We start from the raw sequence: 19,542 nt of genomic DNA, 5'->3' as shown, positions 1-19,542 counted from the left end.
TCTGCTGGGCAAGTATGCGACTCATAAGTCTAAGACCAGATGGACAGACGTGAACATTCTGCAAAAAGAATTGCAACTCCATGTAAACCTGCTGAAATGAGTCTTACTTCTCGACTTCACTAGAATTAGAATTCAATCGGGTATCTTAAATACTAGTAACTTCAGCTGTCAGTCTGCAACACCACGACTGAATGAAAGGGCTCCTAGTAAATAAAATGAAAGCAACGATAAGGCGACAGTTCAATGATAACTAATGCAACGATCTGCTTCCCGTAAAACCTCATTGCGATGAATCAATCAAAAACATATAAGAAATATGCATAGTTATGCATGAAAGCAAAAGCTTTTTCTTGAAAAGAGAGAAAAGCAAACAGCATACCATGAGCGCTTTATGAAAAACTGCTCATAAACAGTTTGTTAGATGCGCAAAACTGTAAGACATTACACTTTCTTTAAGTCTTGACTTGCACCGGCTACGAAACATTGCAAACGTACCATCTGGTTGAAGACAAGAGGTACAGCAATAAAAAAAATACTAGAAACATTGAAACTGGTTGATGCAGGCAGCTGCAACATGTGATCACTAAGAAGTTTTGGCTGTTTCAACATTTCAAATGAGGATGTACACTGATGGACTTCTTGATGAATAATGTGCACGGATACTTCTGTGGCAAAAAGATGTGCATATTTATTTCTCGTTCTATCAAAGTTTACAGCAGGCAGATTTGAAGAAAAAAAAAAGGAAAGCGACAGAAAGCCTAAAGCAGCACATAAAGTTAGTCCCCTGTAAGCTATGGCTCCATTGCATAACACACTCTTGCTTTGAATGCGTTAATTCGCTGCTTCTCAATAGCACAGAACTATCAAGGTAGTATTCATAAGACCTTGATTGAAATAAAGAAAAAATTGAAAACAAAAATATAACAAAATATACATGTCTTTCGAGTCACACGATACAGGCACTCTAGCAATGTCTGTGACGAGACACCGTAATGTTCATTACATCGATGTCAGGTATTCAAAATGACACTCGTGCGAGAAAATGCAGGTCGTGAAAAAGACAGAGTTCAATGACTCCACTTCGAATTCTAGAAATCGTGCACAACAATGCAACACTTCAATAGTAAGTAGAAAGCCAATGTTTCCTTTTTTTTTCTTTGAAGACTGTACAAAGTGTTTGCAGGTGCAACAAATGGCTTTTACAATACAGTAAAATTAGCATGAGATGATTAAAATCTCGGTGGCCTCAACTGTGGAAACAGAATACGAGCAGAATTTATGAAACCACTCGGAAACAAACTAACAAGAGAAACGATGCGCAATTTGATGTTTCCGTAAGGAAACTAGAGAGCGACGTAATAAATACCAATTTGACTTTTTAAGTGCACCGTATACATACATGCATGCATATATAAAACAAAGATGAAGAAAATAAATTTGCCACCATGAAACAGTAAGACATTTTGGCAAGTTTGTTCAGAGAGGGCAGAAAAAGAAAGCAACAAACGCCATACAAGCTCCACAGGGCCAAGATTTTCACTGATGTCTTTGTCATGAAAAAAGGGACGAAAAATCCAGAGATACTCAAAAAAAAAAGGGAAGAGTTTGGCACCAGTTTTAAACTTGGAACACGTCATATTGCAATCATGCGCTAGTAAATGTAACTGGAGATGGTGAAAAGCACTAAAGCAACACAGAACAAAGTGCGAAATTGAGGGAAGACTAAACAGGATGCTGAAATATTGACAAGCATACACTGAGATTTTCCTTTGTAAATGTGGCCATACCTTTTTCGCACATTGTGGTTAGCGCTATAGCACCGGTGTTTCCACACAAGAAACTTTAGTTCAGGACGCCCACGCTAAGCTTAACGTAGGCAGCGTGGTAACCTCGTTTACCAAATGTACATAACGACATTGGAGGACAATGTGTAACCCTACAAGCTGTTCCACGTGGATTTAATTTCTAAACAAACCCAACAAACTTGCTCACTGCTCACTTTTTCCCTGCATCTGGCAACATCGTGCAACATCATGGGATGACATTCTAGTCGTCAGACTACATTCCAGGCTGCAAAGCTATGTAAAGCTCGTCAAACTACACTCAAACCTCGATATAATGAATCCAGATGGACGAGATATCAGTTATGACCGAGTAAATGAAAAGTAGTCTAGCAACAGATAGTGTTAAGACAAACCTTTGTAATAAATTTTTTGATATAATGAGATTTGAGTGTATTTGCATCAAAGTACCTTTGCAAGGGTACGGCAAGGCTTCCTTCGCCCCGCTTTTGAAATGCCGGCTGCTTTTCGTCAAAGCAAGTTTGTTCAAGCACACTCCTCTACACAGAATACAAACAAGCAATATCAAGGCATTAAGTGCGTGTCACTAAAGCTTTACATAGTGCTTCTGGTATGGCATAGTGCAATATATTTTGTTCCGCTGCAATGTGCATTGCTACACCACTCCTATAAATTGCTTTGAGTGCGACATAGGAGTAGGTACTGTGTGATATGTTCATTAGAAAACTATAAAATGCTGTCCCAACCCTCAGCAGTGTGATTATTCAAAAAGCATGTGAATACACAAGTATATTAGCTTCTACACCAGCTAACTTGACTATAAAGTCATTTGCAATTTTATTGATAAATGAGACATCAAACATAATTAAATACAAATTAATAAGAAGAAGTGACAAGATGAAATTAACAAAAGTGATGAGAGCACTGGACAAACGCTTTTCAAACTCTGAAGGAAAACAAAAAAATCTAAGAAGTCAAAGTGCGGAAGAGTGCTGCAATCCATGTTTCTGGTGCTTTTCCCAATTGTTCACTAGTGTGGGGAATACACGAAGCGTAGTGAAACCAGACATGAAAGGAAAAAAAAAAACAAAAAGCGAGTGACCCCAACTAAAATTGCGACCACAGCAAAAAAAAAAATCCACAAGAACAACAAAGTTGTGCAACTTGGAGTTCTGTCTTGTAAAGGGCACGGCAGATAGCCGCTGCTGTACAAAGAATCAGGCCCCCTCCCCAACTGGTGAGGAAGGAGCGCAGCGCAAGTACGCTTTCGCACGACACATCACACACTAAGTCAGTTCTGTTTGCAATGCACAGTTTTTGTGACACTAAACCGCCACCGTGCAAGCCATCGTCTATCACAATATGCATAGGAAGCCCATACATATCACTCCAGAAAGAGAGGAAAACAGCACTTTTGTTCAAGTAGAAACATACACAGACATACCTATTCCTCACTTGCATATGGTCCCAACTTACACGCACATGGGTATACACAGACTTGGAGCGCTGTTCTTGCTCAATAATAATTAAGGATGGGATCACACAAGTGTTATATTGCACTGTCCGGCACTGGAATATAGTGTGTAGGGAAACACTTTCTGGCCATGTGCCTAGACAGAGATCTCACTGAAGTTGTGTGATCAATGGTTGCAGGCGAGACCTGATGTCACGCCGTTAAAGAACTTAAGAGTTATCAGCTCAGAATATGACCAGTGAAAAGTACAATTCTCACTTGTTAACCTAGATTTGGGTGCCATCAGTATGAAGGCATTAAACTGGCAAATGGAAAAAAAGGAATGTCTTGGAAGGTTTCAAGCCCTGGATGTGATTTCGCGAGGGTGTCTAGCATCTAGCAAAAATATTTTGCCCAATTTGCTCCTTTGCTTCTATCTGCAAACACGCTATGAAATTTCACTATTCACAAGTCCACTCCTACGATCCCTGCTGGTTCCCAATGATAGCAAACATTTCACCGTGATTCCATTTTGCCCTGTGTTTTGGGTTTTCCATAGAATACCTATTTAAGAATAACTGAATGATCTCGCAGCAGCCTTGGCTTACTGAGATTGCTTAGCTATTTGCTGTACCTAGCCTTAACTAAACCACTTCAAATGTAAACACTTTCTTCCCCATTCCTTTCAACGATCACCGATGAAAAATCGCAGTGTAGGATCTGTTGGAATAAAAGTTCAGTAATGATGCTTACTTTAAACGTGGCTAAGGCTTCTCGAGTCCCCAAACTTTGACATGAGCTTTCTCCTCCTGAATACAAGGTACAAAGCACCTTTGATTCACTCTAGCAACAATCATCGAAAGCATGGCATTAGGCTTTAACTCTACGAAGAAATACGGCACTTATAAAGTATGTCTCTCCTTTGAAACCACGCTTTCACTGCCAAATCTACCAGGCGATTTGCATACGTTTCTCGCAGCAGCTAGTAAAAAGCCTCTGAATGGTGAAGTCACTCAACACTGAGTCCCTTAAAGGCTTAAAATTATGGCTACTACTTCAGTAGTGTATGCTGTTGATGCTCTCAAATCAATTGACAAGGCTCTCCCGAGCGGATTCAAGCGTCTATGTTGGTGATTTCTTTAGTTTCCTTTTCACATTGCCATCTGACAATGCCACTAATGACTGCACGACATAATAAGGCTGTAAGATAATGGGCAACGCATAGAAGCATTTCACATGTCGAAGAAGAAGCTAAGCCTCTTTGGCTTTTGCAAAAAAAGCTGGTCGTTACAGGAACGCCTGCTGCTGGTGCTTTTTTTTTTCTGTTGCATTCCAAAGTAGGTAGTCAGTGGTTCAAGTTTCCAATAATCAAATATCTAAAGCTGTTGCTCACAAATGATTCTGTCCAGCAGCTGTTCTATTTTTATCTTCCACGCTTTCATAACAGTGAGAGAAACTATTAACAACTTGTTAAGCTCTTTCACTTATAACGTGCAATTGCTTTCTGGGCCGGGCAAACTACGGCAGCGCTGCATGACATGCAAAACATGTAAACACAAAATGACCGAAAATTGAAGGGACACCTCACAAATTGCTTGCTGCGTGCAATCAGGGCCGTATGCTTGCTTTCAAGTGTGGCTGCACTCGGCAGCTATACGATTACTAGATGGGAGACTTCACGTGACACACATGAGGCTTTTTAAGATGATGCAGAATTATGCGTGCACAAAAAAACTGCATGCGCTATAAAAAAATTATAGCGGGCAACGACAGTCTGATAGTGTACAGTCGCAGCCATGTCTGTGTAGAGCAAGCGAGCAGCTGGTTTTCGCTCTGTGGTACGAAACCTTGAGGCAGTAGCTCGATGTGACATGCTCAGCCTGACAACTAGGCCTCACATTCTCCTGTTACACCACTTCAGAGCCCGAAATTCCCTCAAGGTTTCTACCCGCAAAGCAAAAAGAGGTTTATCACAGGCTCTACACAGGTGTGGCCGCGGGTGTACATCCTAGTGTATTAGTGTACATGGTGTCATAGTGGTGTAGTGCCAAGTAGTTAATGGTCAAGAAGCCTGTGTCCGCACTGAAATGTCTTTCCTTTACACAGTGACTCAGCTGGTGGCCATAATAATTGCTTCGTTAATGATGCCTGGCTTGCAAACCTCTACAAACTACCTGTAGTTGTTACTACACACTGTGCATAGTTTAAAAAACACGATGTAAAGCATTTGCTTTGCACTTGGGAGCTGTATTTTGCCACGATAGGCCTGAATGGGAGATACTAGTTTTAGAGTGTGGCATTTAAGAAAAATATGTCTGCGTGACAAGTCATGGTCAGTCAGGCCAACACAAGTAATGCAGAAATGACAAAAAAAGTCATGCGGTGAAAGGCCCTCCACAGTTGTTTGGTCTCCCAAATGACCCCTGTGAAGATGTGTTTGACCATTACTAGTTAAATAAGAGCAAGTGTACTACACTGACTTGTATGTGAGTAATTTGCGATTAACTATTATTACTACTAGTAAGTGTATACAACCAGAACATTGGTGCTGAAACTCAGTACTTTTGAGTCTGGAAAACTTGTCACAAACAGAAACACCCCCTCCCCTGCCCCCAATGATTCTTGCTTACTGACTTACATCCCTTTCAAACGGCCAGAACGTTGCCTGCGCTTCTTATCTGGAAAGCTGCATCCTGTTTTCTTAAGATACCTTTGGAAAATATGCATCCTGCCCACCAGAGCCATAATAACCGCGACTGTGCACAATTGCACCGTGACTTGTTGTTTGAAGGGAACGTAGGTTGATGTGGAAGACTCGGCACTGCAGATTCATTGGTAAGGCGTACTATGTGAATTTGTCAGTAAGCAAGCATTATGATCCACTACCGTACGACACATTGAAACAGTTGTTCCTTGTACACAGAAGCAATTGCATGTGCTTTCATATGACATAAACTAAGCACGCACAGGGGAGTAATCGACAAGAATGTTAATGCCAAGGCCAAGTCCAGCAACATTCCGAGTATAAACATTCCCTTGGACACAATAGATATAAGCAGCGGTTGGGGTGGTTTTATTATTGCAAATGCCACAATCTTACAAATAAGTTACTTTTTTCTCCACAGTGAAAAACACAGTAGCCTCAACTAAATATGTTTTCGTCCTTTTTCGTAGCAGAATACCCATGAATGCGAACCTATGTGAGGTCTAAAAAAATTTTGTCGCAAATAAGAAAAAAAAAATTTTTTTCCGCCATCGCACGTGAATTCAAGCAAATTACAAGAAATATTATGAAGCCATGAGTGAGCTTAGAGTACTAAGGGTCTAGAAAAGGCTATTATTAGTTATGGCAAAACCTTGATTGTATTTGCATCAGAACATACAGAACGCTTTAGCATGCTACATCGTGTCACTGCAAACACTGTCAGTTTTCACTAGCATGGGTGTGCAGAATTCTAGCTGACTTCAAAAGCGCTGGTGAAATTTGTTGCAGAAAACAGAAACTGCAGGCTTATTGACCAGAAGAGCCATGGAAAAAAAAAAAAGGCTAACGTCTGTTATCGTGAAACAAGCACACATGAGGCAATTTACATTCTGTAATCAAATAATTATGTTCAAAAGCATGAATTTGGGACAGTAAAGCAGGCTATGGTGTTGGTTGATACAGTGAATGACAGCCTTCCCCACATAAAGTAAACGGTAAAACTCTCTCTTAATAATGTCATTGCAAATATTTTTCATAGCCAGTGATGGGTTCGACACAAATGTTTATCAAGAAGAAACTTCTAATGAAATGCTGTTTAACATCAATACTTCCTAATGCATGCTAAGTTTGGATTATTTAAAAACTTAGCACTTTAAAGATTTAATAAATATAAAAAAGAAAATTTGCAATAGAGACAGAGCTATGCATTTTTTGTTTGTGCGAAATATAGCGACAATTATAGAGGGCAAGAATATGCTAAACATTTCCATCAAGAAAGTGAAGTTTACTAGAGGAGTCTTTCGTTAAAATACGACAAAAGATCGACTTTTGACGTACTTTTCTGCACAAATGAAAGCCTGCATGTGTGCAATGAAGTGCGCCATTTTCAAACAATAAATTGACTGTATATAAACAAAATGTCTGTCATTATTACCCTTCTATAGACCTTTTACAATTAACAAATATTTTGCAATATGATATTAGTTTTAACAAGTACAAAATATGCGTGCACCATCTGGAAGATCCATGGAGCGACATAGAAGCTTGAATTATCCTCGGGTCTCCCTAAAAAACAAACGAGTGCGGTACGACCCAAGCTCGTTTCACTTTTGCAAGAGCATACTTCCCTAGTTTAGCTTGTCTTCAGTCCTTTAAGGGTCAAATTCACGTAAGTGCATCTGACCGCCCATCACTATTATGCACATCGCATTGACAATCAACCCCCAAGCTAACTACAGAAGCTGAGCTGTCAACAAAACTGTTGGTTATGTTGAACAAGTAGGTAAACTATGCAAAAGAACTGGTAGACGTTTCAGTGAAGGCCACAGTTTTCTTATTTTCAGCAGTTGGGTTAGCTTGAGACTACTTAAGATGCAGTTCATGCAAGGCTCTTGGTTCGAATGGCGTAACTGAGTAAAAAAAAAAAAAAACACAAGCCCTTGAAAATTCCGACAGCTGTAGCAGTTGCTGGCAAAGGGGCAATGTGGGTGAGTCCAGCGAGGCCAAGCTAGCATCTCTTAAAGGGCCTCTAAACAGCTACAGACATCTTGAAGTAAGGAGCGCTATATGGATAGCCACATGGTATGGTCATGCAGATCAGCCGTCGCTGTGAAAAAATTTGTAAGCTACCCAACATTAAATTTGAACTCTTCTTTTATCTTACAAAGGTGCCATCAATGATTTCAGGCATTGAATTTCCAGTAAAACAGCTATTTTTGCCACCACAGTTTTTTTTATGTACATATAAGAAAACTCTTTTGGGAGCTAGTAATGCTGCAGCTTGCAGAAGACAGATGGTGGTAAAATGAAGCTGGTAGCAGTTAATAAAAGGCAGCAGCAGCTCTGAGATTAAAAAAGCCTAATCTGTACCAACAGTAAGTGATAAGAAGAAAGGACAGTTACAATTAGAGAGGCATACCTTATCACCAGTGCTCATATGGCTTATCTGAAAACCTAAGAGTATTCACGAAAGCGATGATTATGACGGAAGTGCAAATGGCAATGAACAAGGAAGAGTATCGACAACGCAACTGCCTTTCCCTATGTGCTTAAAATACAAACATATGCCAATTGGCCATTATGGAAAAGTCTTGCCTAGACCCCATTTGAAACACTTCGTCGCAACACCATCATGACACTGATGTCTGTCGAGTAACAGCAATCTGCCGCCAGCTAAGCTTAAATAATGATGCATCAGCAGCGCTTGCCATACTCTTGACCCTGCCGGCATGCCACTTCAAAAAGAAATTTTGTTTTTGGGGTAATTAAATTAGGCCTTTGTGTAATTCTAAACTCTAAACCTAATGCAGCCCCATTACCATGAGGACTGAGAAAGTGTGCATCACAGGCGATCTCTTGATTCTCTTGGCAATCGCACGCTTGCCGAGGCAGTGGCATCCTTTCTTGCACAGCACAGGTTTCAGCCGGATATTTTAAAATTGTATTTACGAAGACTTGCCCAAAATAGTAAGCTCTAGGTTAAAAGCGAATTCGTAGCAAATAGTGATTTCAGTCAAATAAATTCGAATTTGAATAGTGTATATCAAATATTATAAAGAAAAATGGGCATATTTAGCAAGGGCAGTCTTTTAGCCTTGTAGGTACAGCCTATTTGAAGTGATTTAGCCCAGATCTTTCTTGAAAAGGAGCAAGACGAAGAGGACACACACGGGCAATTTAGCACCTAAGTCTGTTTCCATCGCCTTGTCCCATTTCTAGAAACATTTAAGTTGAATCACTTTCAAACGGGCATATTTCTGATCAACCAACTTACCTGGACAGTTTCTTTTGAAAAATGCAAAACAAGGACTGTGCAAATGTGCTTTTTTTGTTTATAGACAGTGGAAACAACTTTTAATAGTGGCAGGATTTGATCTTGAGTAGAATGCAAGTGATAATCTGTAAAATATGCCACATTTAGAGTTTACCATACTTAAAGCATATTAAGCCGGTATATCAAGCTTTAAAACGTAAAAAATTGAGAATCGATGTGAGGGTAATATATTCATTCGTGGCAGTGCAGATTAGCCCTGGGTAAGTGTTTGCACGGCTTAGCACCCATTCACTGCAGTGAATTACATACGGATTGATATACACCTATTCGTTCATTCCAAATACATTTAGGTTTTCAACAATTTATATTTGAATTGAAGCAAATTTGAATTATTGGTCCGAATATTCGAAGCATTCAAATTCGCACGAGTTTAGTTTTTAACAATTTAGGTATATTCAGGGTTGATTTCCATAGTTTATATAATTTTAAACCTTCTTAGCTTATTTTGCATTGAGTTCGTGCACTGTTAGCCTTATTTTAGGCCTACTGACCACTGCATGACCATGCGACACGAGACTGTCGACAGACAACAAGCCTGATGTGCTATGCTGTATATATACTAACAGACCCCAATGTAATGACGGTGACACGATGAAGCATTTGACAGTGACGTGAATTGGGCACTAGGCAGCACTTTTGACGGCACTGATCAGAAGTGAAAGTTCTCAACCAGGTGCATATTTAGGGGCCCTCTAAGACTTCAGGCCACCTCGGTGGCAGCTGCGCAACCATGTCAACCACACACTGCCAAGTTGCCTCGGCCCCTGCAAGAGTGTTAGAGCGGCAGCATTTCCCCAGCAAATGCAGTCTTGCCTGTGTGGCGAGTGGCGGTCAGGGTGCGATGGTCTCACTGCTTCTGCAGGCAAAAGTGGTTCACCATTGTGTGCTTCCGGGTAAAAGTCTTGCCGCAGACGCGGCAGTGAAAGCCGCCGCCGCCGGGAGCTGTCTTTGCCGAGCACGGCGCAGCCGTGGAGCGCCAACGGCGACGGCCTACGGACGTGCAAGGAACGGCACAGAGCACCTTAACACACTAAGTCAATCCAGCGTACAACTAGGGACCTAACTACTCTGACGCCATGTATACACCGAAGTCACAATGGGTGAGCTTTCAACAAAATCAAAGAGGACAAGAAGTGCAACATCTATTACTTAGCTGTGAGCTGCACTGCTCGTAGGGCCTTACATTGCTGGTTTAGCCTGTAAGCAGTATAACTTCTTGGTAAAACATGAGATGTTAAGGATTTGGCAACTTTCATTTCAACTGCTTCGAAAGTGCAACTTAATGCAGCCTAGTATAATAATAAAAAAAAGAAGCTGTGCGCTATATAGGTTATGGCTAGCAAAAATAGTGCAGGAAGAAGTCAGCCACATGACAAATGGACACAACCTCATCACTGAAAACCTGAGACATGTCAACCACCGAAAAGAGCTAAAGGACGACATTAGTCTGCCAACGTCTCTGGCGTGATCAGACCTCCAGGGGCCTATAACCTGAATGCTGAAATGACACGACTCACCAAACATACGCGTGATTTAACAGCAAGAATGGTAATGTGACACGAGCAAAAAACAAACTTTACTGCAAAATCCTCCCTAGTCTATTTGAAAAACTGACAGTCACACCTTTCTCTCCATAACGTCTTTTGGCTACATAATTCACTGGCGCAGTCTTCCACTGATATGAACACTCCATAGCCGCGAGAACGTTATTTCAGTTGTGACAAGGGCGTAAACGTAGACAAATCTTTTTATAAAAAAAAAGCTGCAGTGCTGTTGAAGTTGTCTTTGCAAGCTCAAAATAATATTTTTTCCACCAGTACCCAATGACAGCGAAAACTAAGCGCAAGAGTAGAGGCCAACCAAAAAAACCTTCGACACAAGCTTCAAGTGTAGGTACACTACCCACTCAAAAACTCTCGCTACCAAAAACATACACACTTACACAAAAAACAGCAAAACTTCAACACAAAGCAGTTCAATAAATGCCAAGACAGTCACAGCTGTGACCGATGATGTGTGTATTATCACTTTGCCACAGCTGACAATGCATGCACCCCGGTAAAATAACAGCTAATAAACTGCAATATAAAATCAAGCAGCTCAACATCTATTCCATAAATAGAACAGGGTAATATGCTATCCGCCATGACGTTTTCTCACATGTATATAACTTTGCTTACACGCGATGTTCAGGTCACCTGAAAATGCCTATTTCTCTCTCTCTCTCTCTTTTTTACGTTATCTCAGCTAGGTTTTGTATCGTAAACCCTTAGTTCGAAGGACTCTTGTTCAAAGTGAATCCCAGATAGAGAGAGAGCCCATTTGAAGGACATGCACATACTGGTGCTCGAACAGCACACATTTCCTTTGTAATAGAAAAACCCTGTCAACTCCGAAAAATGGCAATGCAAGACAAAAAATACCGAGTGTACATGTAAGAGACACGCCAAGAATACCAACTACAAATATAAGGTATGCAAAGAGAATGGCTAAAGTTATAAGAAGCACGCAACGAAATGGCTCAGTACAAAATGAAGCACGAACTTTCACAACACAAGTCTATCAGGGATAGAAACTGACCATACACCAACCAACATATCACTACTCTTTCACGCTTTTTTCTTTTTTCTCTCTCTTTTGTGGGGACGAACAGGAGGAAAAAGTTGACTGGTGAAAATGTTTGCTCCTTCAATCGTGCTCCGATATGAAGGACTCTCTCTTCACATGGCACAAATGCCTAGTGACTAGCCAGTAAATAAGCTCATAAGTTACAGCTGGGTCGATTGCAGCTAGAAAAAGAGTCTTGACTCGACTTTATAAAGCCAATAAATGACCGATTGAGAGAGGTAATATTGGCGCCAGCACTATGCACAAAAAGAATTGAAGCTTTTCGCAGGCTATGATCGAGGAGGACTATATCAACAACCGACAATGTTCGGAACCAGTACACATCTGAATGGCAGGTGCCAAGTTGGAAGGCTAGAGATTAGAGGACCGAGTGTAAAGAATGCATCTAAATGAGAAGGCGAGCATGCATTTCTTACATTGGTCTCCAGAAAGGTGTAGCATTAGGTAAGCAAAACTAAAGCAATTAAATGGGGCTATGTAAGTAAACTGCAACTTTGTACACACAAGGAGGTTAGTCTTGATTTGTGAAAAAGTTTGATATGCCTGGGGAAAAAACTGCAGAAACAAAAAAAATGACAGCACTACTACAAGATGGCTGCGCTAACCTTCTGATATGATACTTTGGAGGCACCAATTGTACACTAATTTATTATTTATTAACGTATGTCTACGTTACATAAAAAGTTAAAGCCTATCAATTTTCGTGGACTTTCTTCTAGTACACTGAAGGATATATGATTTTATCACACTACGGGATTCATGCGGGCAAAATGACGGCCCGTACTCGTCACAGAAATACCGACTTCCCAAAAACTTCACACAAAATTCACATTTCGATAATTGTGGGGTGTGCCTTTTGTGGGGCCACTCCAGATGCTGACAAATGCCAGAAAAAAAAAGGTGAAAGATCCTACGTCAGTGCTGCCTGAAAACAGTGTTCCAGGGAGGGGCTAGAACTACGGAGTTCCCTACAATTAAATTTTAGCTATGGCACAACTTGGACAACAACCAAAAGAGATTCTGGGTGAAGCTTTTTCGTTTACCTTGACATCCCCTAAATAAAAAAAAAGGCCTACTTCAGGGCAAACTGCCGGTGTTTAACTGCTTGGGTGGTGCTATGCTGCCATATTTTCCGAAAATCCAAAACAACTCAAAATAGTAGTATCCCAAGTATCTTTATTACCCACTGATAACTGAAACAATAGCGAATCGCAATCAATGCACAAGTGTGCTCAGAAAGCTACAACAAAAAATGCAAGCTTAAACTTAAAAATCGGCACTCTTTTTTTTTTTCCTCTTTGAGTATAGCAGTCACATCTTATTTGTAACGCTCATGAACGCTTTAAATTATTCAGGTTCACTTTTGGACTTCGGAAACGGATTTAAATTGGAAAGGAAATATTCTTGATCGAAGCTGAATTGGTCATTAAAACAACCATCTCAGGGAGTAGGTGATAACTTGCGTGAGAGAGGCTTAAGCAAAAGGCTTGAGATTAATTTTGACCTGATGGTTTTTTTTTTTTTTTTTCAATCCTCATCTTATATTACATTTATTTCAGTGTGAAATCGTTTCCTTGTGATTTCCATTCTGTCCTACACAAGCTCAATTTGACTTAGGCCTCCAGATCTCCAACTTTCCTCACAACTTTGTCCTCGGTAGTTGTCGATCACATTTTCCTTCGAACATTTATTTTACAGCTCCATTATTTAGTAATGGTCTGCTTGATACATTGCGATCTCCAAGCATCACTTCAATCTCAGTCTGAATGTCACCAGCACCGATTTTTCTATATTAATAGCTTCTTCTGTCTATGTAACCAGCATTATTTTCATTCTTTTGTTCATTGCCTGCTTCCTAATATCTTTTACAAACTTTTTTTATGGTTGGTCCACAAAGTCCACATGATCATCAACAAAATGTATGGTCTGACTTCCAACCACCTCAAGTCCACGCTGATCTGCTGGGTAGATGTTTAAACACAAATGTTTGGACAACGAGCTATTGCATTGTCTCAATGAACTTAGCATCTAAAGCCGGAAATATGGTATAACGATGCAAAATTCAGGACACCAAATCAGTTGCACAAATGTTATTTCACACGGTAACATTCAATACTGTGTACTGATTGCGCCATTTCAAAAGCGCTACCCCAACACTACAATAGCGGGCCACGAGAGACTGTTATAGCTATGTCAGCGCAGCTAATGCAACTGGAGCTCGCACGATAACACTGGACCCATGAGACTGATTAGCTGGAAAAAGCTTAGGCGCTACCTTGTTACATGTCGGTCAAGTTACCAGCGAGTAAACGTGACCATGTTAGAATCAGCCTGGGAATAATAATGAGACAAGTGACAGCTGAAGAATTAATTGGAGCTCTGAAAGCGCAAAAAAATTTATATCACTGAACAAAGAAAGAGCACGGTTGGACTTAAAGCCCACAAATTTATACAAGGTTGCCTGAAAATGCTGCCGTGAGAAGAGGAAATAGACGATGCGGCAGCAGGCAAACACAGTAATCAACACAGTAGGGGAGTGCTAGGCTATAATCACGATGCTGTGTATACGACTGTGAGTGCCAGTTGAACGGATGCTACTATGCATGTGGGTGCAGATAGCAGTGTAACGTCAGTGCAAGGCCAGAAAATCATGCCAAAAAATGTAAGCTTCAGTACAACTGTACAGTATGACAGACTCGACCAAAATATATAGTAGAAGTGATCAAGATGTGTAACTAAGGTTGCAACCTCAACACAAGGGCAGCCATGGGTGGCATTGCAAAACTTTGACAGAAAGAAAAAAGAGAGACAGCAAAAACACTTTTGTACAAGCAAAATTATAAGGGAGCCACAGCAGCTCAACCAAAAAAGGTTGAGACGACATCCACGAATGACCTCAAAACACGCTGAATGATTCGTCTCAGCAAAGCTGGCTTCTCATTGTCGGCCTTCTGATATGGCAGCTACGCAAGCGTGCTGTTAGTGTAAAAGCTTGATTAAATGTCAGGAAAGAGTATCTACAAGTGTCTTTCAAATAGAAAATACCACATCCAAATCTTATATGACGTCCAAGAAGCACTTATTTAAAGGCACAGTCAGTCCTGATCTATCCTCCACACTATACTCTATAAAATTCGGTGGCTTTCCTAAGTCTATAAACAGTAGAGCTATGCACTCGTCTTCGGACATACAACCGAAACAGTAATGAAAAAAAAAGCATAGCTGGAGAGAGACAGATCAACTTCAAAAAAGAAAAAAAGAGAAAAAGACAACGGCTATGCAGCAGAAAACATTTGTGAAGCAAGCTGTGTGTCATGAGAGAACTGCCCTCGATTACAAGAACAAAGCCAGAAAATCAAAATTAATCGTTAACAAAGAAAGCAGCACAGCTCCGGTGCACGTGTGCTACATCGGAAACCAAGTGCTCCTGGTGTGCTGGAGCTTGTGGCTCTCCAGATTTTGCTTGGTAGTGAAGCCCTTGCCACAGGTGTCGCAACGGAAAGGCCGCTCGCCCGTGTGGGTCAGCATGTGGCGCTGGATGTTGGTCGGGTAGTCTGTCGAGTAGCTGCACAGGTTGCACGTGTACTTTTTCTTGAATGTGTTTCCCACGATGGGCCATGACATGGCCGGGTGCTGCAGGCGGCCGCGGCAATTCGCGCCGCCACCTCTAGGCGCGGAGGACGTGGATATGCCCGTCGTCAGTTGTACTGCCGGTGCCAAGACCAGGGGCAACATACCTGCGGGAACTTTTGGGGAGGGGTGGGAGAAGGAAAGGGGGGGGGGCAGTGGGGAGAAAGGAAGAGTGTTTTTTATTTGCATTTTCCTCGTTACTCACAAGAACAAACAGCGTGAGAAGTAGTAACACAAACAGTATGCCACATTCCATATCTCTAACAAACAACAATTGGTACTGGGCCTTGACTTAAAGCTCACAGTGCACAAAGTGCCAGGAGGTGACCCTGCCGAGATGTATTACTAAAAAAAATAAACTTATGGGGCCTAACGTTCCAAACCAAACATGCCATGGTTTCCATTTCTAAATTAATCTAACTCCCGTACATCGACATTTCTTGCTATTTGACCCTGTTATAGTAATGCAGCCACTGTGGCCCGAAATCGTATCTGCACTTGTGCACTTAGCAGCGCAACATCGTAGCCACTAACTGTCACAGCGGGTATGACAGCTTGCTCTTTTTCAAATTAAATGCAAGCATCTCCTTTCTGCCACCCTTTGCCATATGTAGATCAATATATGGAACCTAATGATCCCCGACGACAAATCTCACTTGCTCCCTAACATAGGTCGGTTAACTCACTCAGACTCAGATCGAGCCACGAGTTTGAATCTGAGCGTCTGGGTGAGTAATACTTTGGTGAGTTTGTGTCCGAGTGCGATAAGTTGAAAAGAATTTTAGTAAGTGTGAGTCCAAATGAGTTTGGTTCGGAAAAATTTTGTTAAGTTTGAGTCCAAGTGAGTCCAAAGAACAAGATTTACTACCAGAGTGAGTGTGAGGGAGCTGCACAAGTTTTGCCAACCTATGCCCCTTAACTCTCGCTTTTTAACGTGCCAGGTTTTTCCTCTCTATTGTGACAAGAATGTCGAAGTTTCACTTCAGCTTTCAACAGCTCTTGCAGATCAACTTTCGCCAGTCAGCTTTTCTGGCATACAAGTTACCAGATTATGAGCATACAGGAGCAGCTACACTTCAATAAACACATGCCAATGAAATACTGCAAAAGAACAATCTGCCTTCTTTTTGTAGTAAAGCACGTTCATTTTTCAGTCTTCATTAGCTGCAAAGTTATCTTGTCATCAAAATTTCCTTTTGATTGTACAGTTTACCAACCTCATTACCTCACTAAGGGTTCCCATTGCCACAAGATACAGAATGCAGACAGATAAGTTACAGACAAGAGCTCTAATTTTAATGCACCTATTCAGCCAAGGCAGCACTAAAGACAAGGACCAGAGAGCAGGATCCACTGAAGCTCACTGATATTTTATGGAGGTGACTAGTACCCGGCACGTCTGAATACAGTCTGCATCACTTTTATGTATACGATCGACTTTCTTTTGGGTTCAAGCAGTGCCTATATATGAAACTGTAAAATATTTGAATGGCTCGGACCATCACGGAATCATCATCAAAGGACTGCAGAAGATACAGGCTGCCCTAACATTAGGCCAAGGCCAACGTGTGGCTTGCATGGAGACGCAAGCTATCGAACATAGTATTAGAATATTCGAATAAATGAAAGCTTAAAGCGGCCCTCCAACACTATTCAACCTTCCGTGTTTCACTCGTGGGTTGTGTAGATTGAAGTACAGACAGACTAATGCAGCAAAAACGGCAGTGATAACGAAATGCAGTCTGAAGTTTGATGTAGAAAGTTCAAAATACAAGAAAAAAATGCCGACCCTCAAATCGACTTTGCCGAGATCACTTGACCACATTTCACTCGCCCATGACGTCGGATGGCTGCCCCAATGAATTAAGCTGGAAGTGCCTACGTAGGGGAAGCTCGCACCCCATTGTTGCCTTTTTTTTTTTAAATTAATGTTGACCTAGTTGACACGGTAACAAACGTGGTGCCTGATGCTTGGCTTGCCAGAACGTGAGCGGGAGCTATTGTGTCGAAGCGAGGTATTACATTCCGAGTCATTCCCTGAGAAAGGAGCTTGTGGAACGACCAGGACAGTGAAGTATTGTCGACCCTACATGCAATGTTCGGTGAGCCGCCCGACGAACAGCAATGGCGCACTGCACCCCTTCAACAGAGTGCGTGTGGAAAGAGACAGCTCGCAAACTCCCAAAAGCAAGAAGAGGGAAGAGAGAGAGGTCTTTCGCAGACATCTAACACATGCAAGCTCGAAATCCAGTGGCAAAATGGCAGCCAGCGTCTCTGTCATGCTTTGTAGTCGCAGTGATCTTTTTTGTTGTGACTGCCTCTGTTCAGGGTTTGATGAAAAAGCACAGAGAAGAAAATTGAAACAGATCGGTAACCTCAGTTTTCATGCTACATCACGACTGCTTCTATTATTCCATTTATCCAATCATATGGCGGCAACCTTTTGGCATAATTTCCGCCCGCAAGGTTCTGGTGAGCGCCACTACATGGTGATGCAGTCGGGAGCAATGTAGCGACTTTACTGCATGATTAAAATACTAAATCATCTTATATCGGCGCTTATACGAATGCTAAAATTATCCCCAGCTATCTGTCTACGTAAACCACAAATAAAAAATAGGTGCTTGTGCTTCAATAGTGCTGGAGGGCCCCTTTAAGACTGATGCACAGAGGAAATAGACAGCCCTTTCAAACTTGAGCCAGTGCCAGTGCCTTTCCTGAGAGTATTATCAACATAGCCTCTTGTGATAAGTGGCATGCGTGAAGGTTCAATGTGCGCGCCATTACAAGAGTTGGAAATAGACAATGACGAAGGTGGCATGAGCACTGGGCTAGAAATGAATAAGAAGAAAAGCATAAAAAAACAAAACAATAGGAACAGGCCACAGTAGGCACACGAAAAATGGAGGGCGGAGCATGGCGGCGAAGAGAGGACAGAATAAGCGAGGAAGACGGGGCTCGATACTCAGCCATTAGGTTCTGGACCCGAGTCTGGCAACCACTGAGCCCAGGGCTACCTGCCATGACCGTGCGTCGCTTACGTGCTGCGTTTTCAAGGTATCCTGTGCTTGAGGACACGCCGAGCTGTCGGGCTACGGGCGTGAGTTCCAGCAGTGGTGCCTACCCTTCAGGTAGCCGCCTGGTCTGGCGTTCGAACAACGCACTACAGCTCAAGACTTAGCAACGAACTTTGGTGAGACCAACGTCATCTTGTGTCCATGCTAAGGTGAGAGATTATTAAGATAAGACTTCGGTAGTGTGAGGGAATGGTGCAGGACTGTTTCTATAGTCTGTCAATGTTATGTGTGCTTGTCTTTCGTGTGTGTATAAAAGGTGCTGTACAGACTTCCTCGTCTTTTTATGGCAAGTCGTCAACCTCACAAGTGAGACAAATGGTCTTGTCTTGTTCCAGACGACAGTGTTATATTGCTATAGATGTTATTGCAACGTACAAGTTCTTAGTGAATAGGTGTTCGAGACGTCGCCACAGACATCCAGGAAAAGACGAGGCTGTTTGTACACCACACTTTGTTCACAAGCAAAAGGCAAGCACACATAACATTGACAGATTATAGAAAAAATTCTGCACTATTCTCTCACTCTATTAAAGTTTGATCCTAGCAGTCTCTCATCTTAGAATGGACACAAGATGTCAGTCTCACCAAAACTTGTTGCTGAGTCTTGAGCTGGAGCATGTTGTTCGAATGGTAGACCAGACCTGAATAGTAGGCACCACCGCCGCAGCCGCGTCCCGGCCGGATCCTCTTCATAGCCTGACAGCTCCGCATGTCGTCGGGCTTGGGCACAGAATGCCTTGAAAACGCAGCACATCAACGATGTACGGCCGTGGAAGGTAGTTTGTGGCACGTAGTCCAGAACCCAACAGCCGAGTGGCGAGCCCTGTCTTCCTCTCGTCCCTTTGCATTCTCTCGTCCCTTTGCCGCCACACTCCGCCCTCCTTTTTTTTTTTTCTCGTGCCTACCGTGGCCTG

General features: G+C 41.9%; 1 protein-coding gene across 2 annotated transcripts in view; it reads right to left on the bottom strand.

The window, feature by feature from the left end:
* Positions 1-663: 663 nt before the first annotated feature.
* LOC142796448 (uncharacterized) overlaps positions 664-19,542 on the bottom strand; it is a 33,041-nt gene continuing 14,162 nt past the window's right edge. For both annotated transcript variants that reach the window (XM_075887117.1, XM_075887116.1), the window contains exon 2: positions 664-19,542. This exon is cut by the window's right edge. The gene's annotated coding sequence lies outside the window, so the exon portion shown is untranslated.

This window comes from Rhipicephalus microplus, chromosome 2 (assembly GCF_043290135.1).
Source record: "Rhipicephalus microplus isolate Deutch F79 chromosome 2, USDA_Rmic, whole genome shotgun sequence".
In the NCBI taxonomy this organism is placed as follows: Eukaryota; Metazoa; Arthropoda; class Arachnida; order Ixodida; family Ixodidae; genus Rhipicephalus; species Rhipicephalus microplus.
Note: the sequence above shows the minus strand (reverse complement) of the source record. Positions and strands in the feature narration are given on the sequence as shown.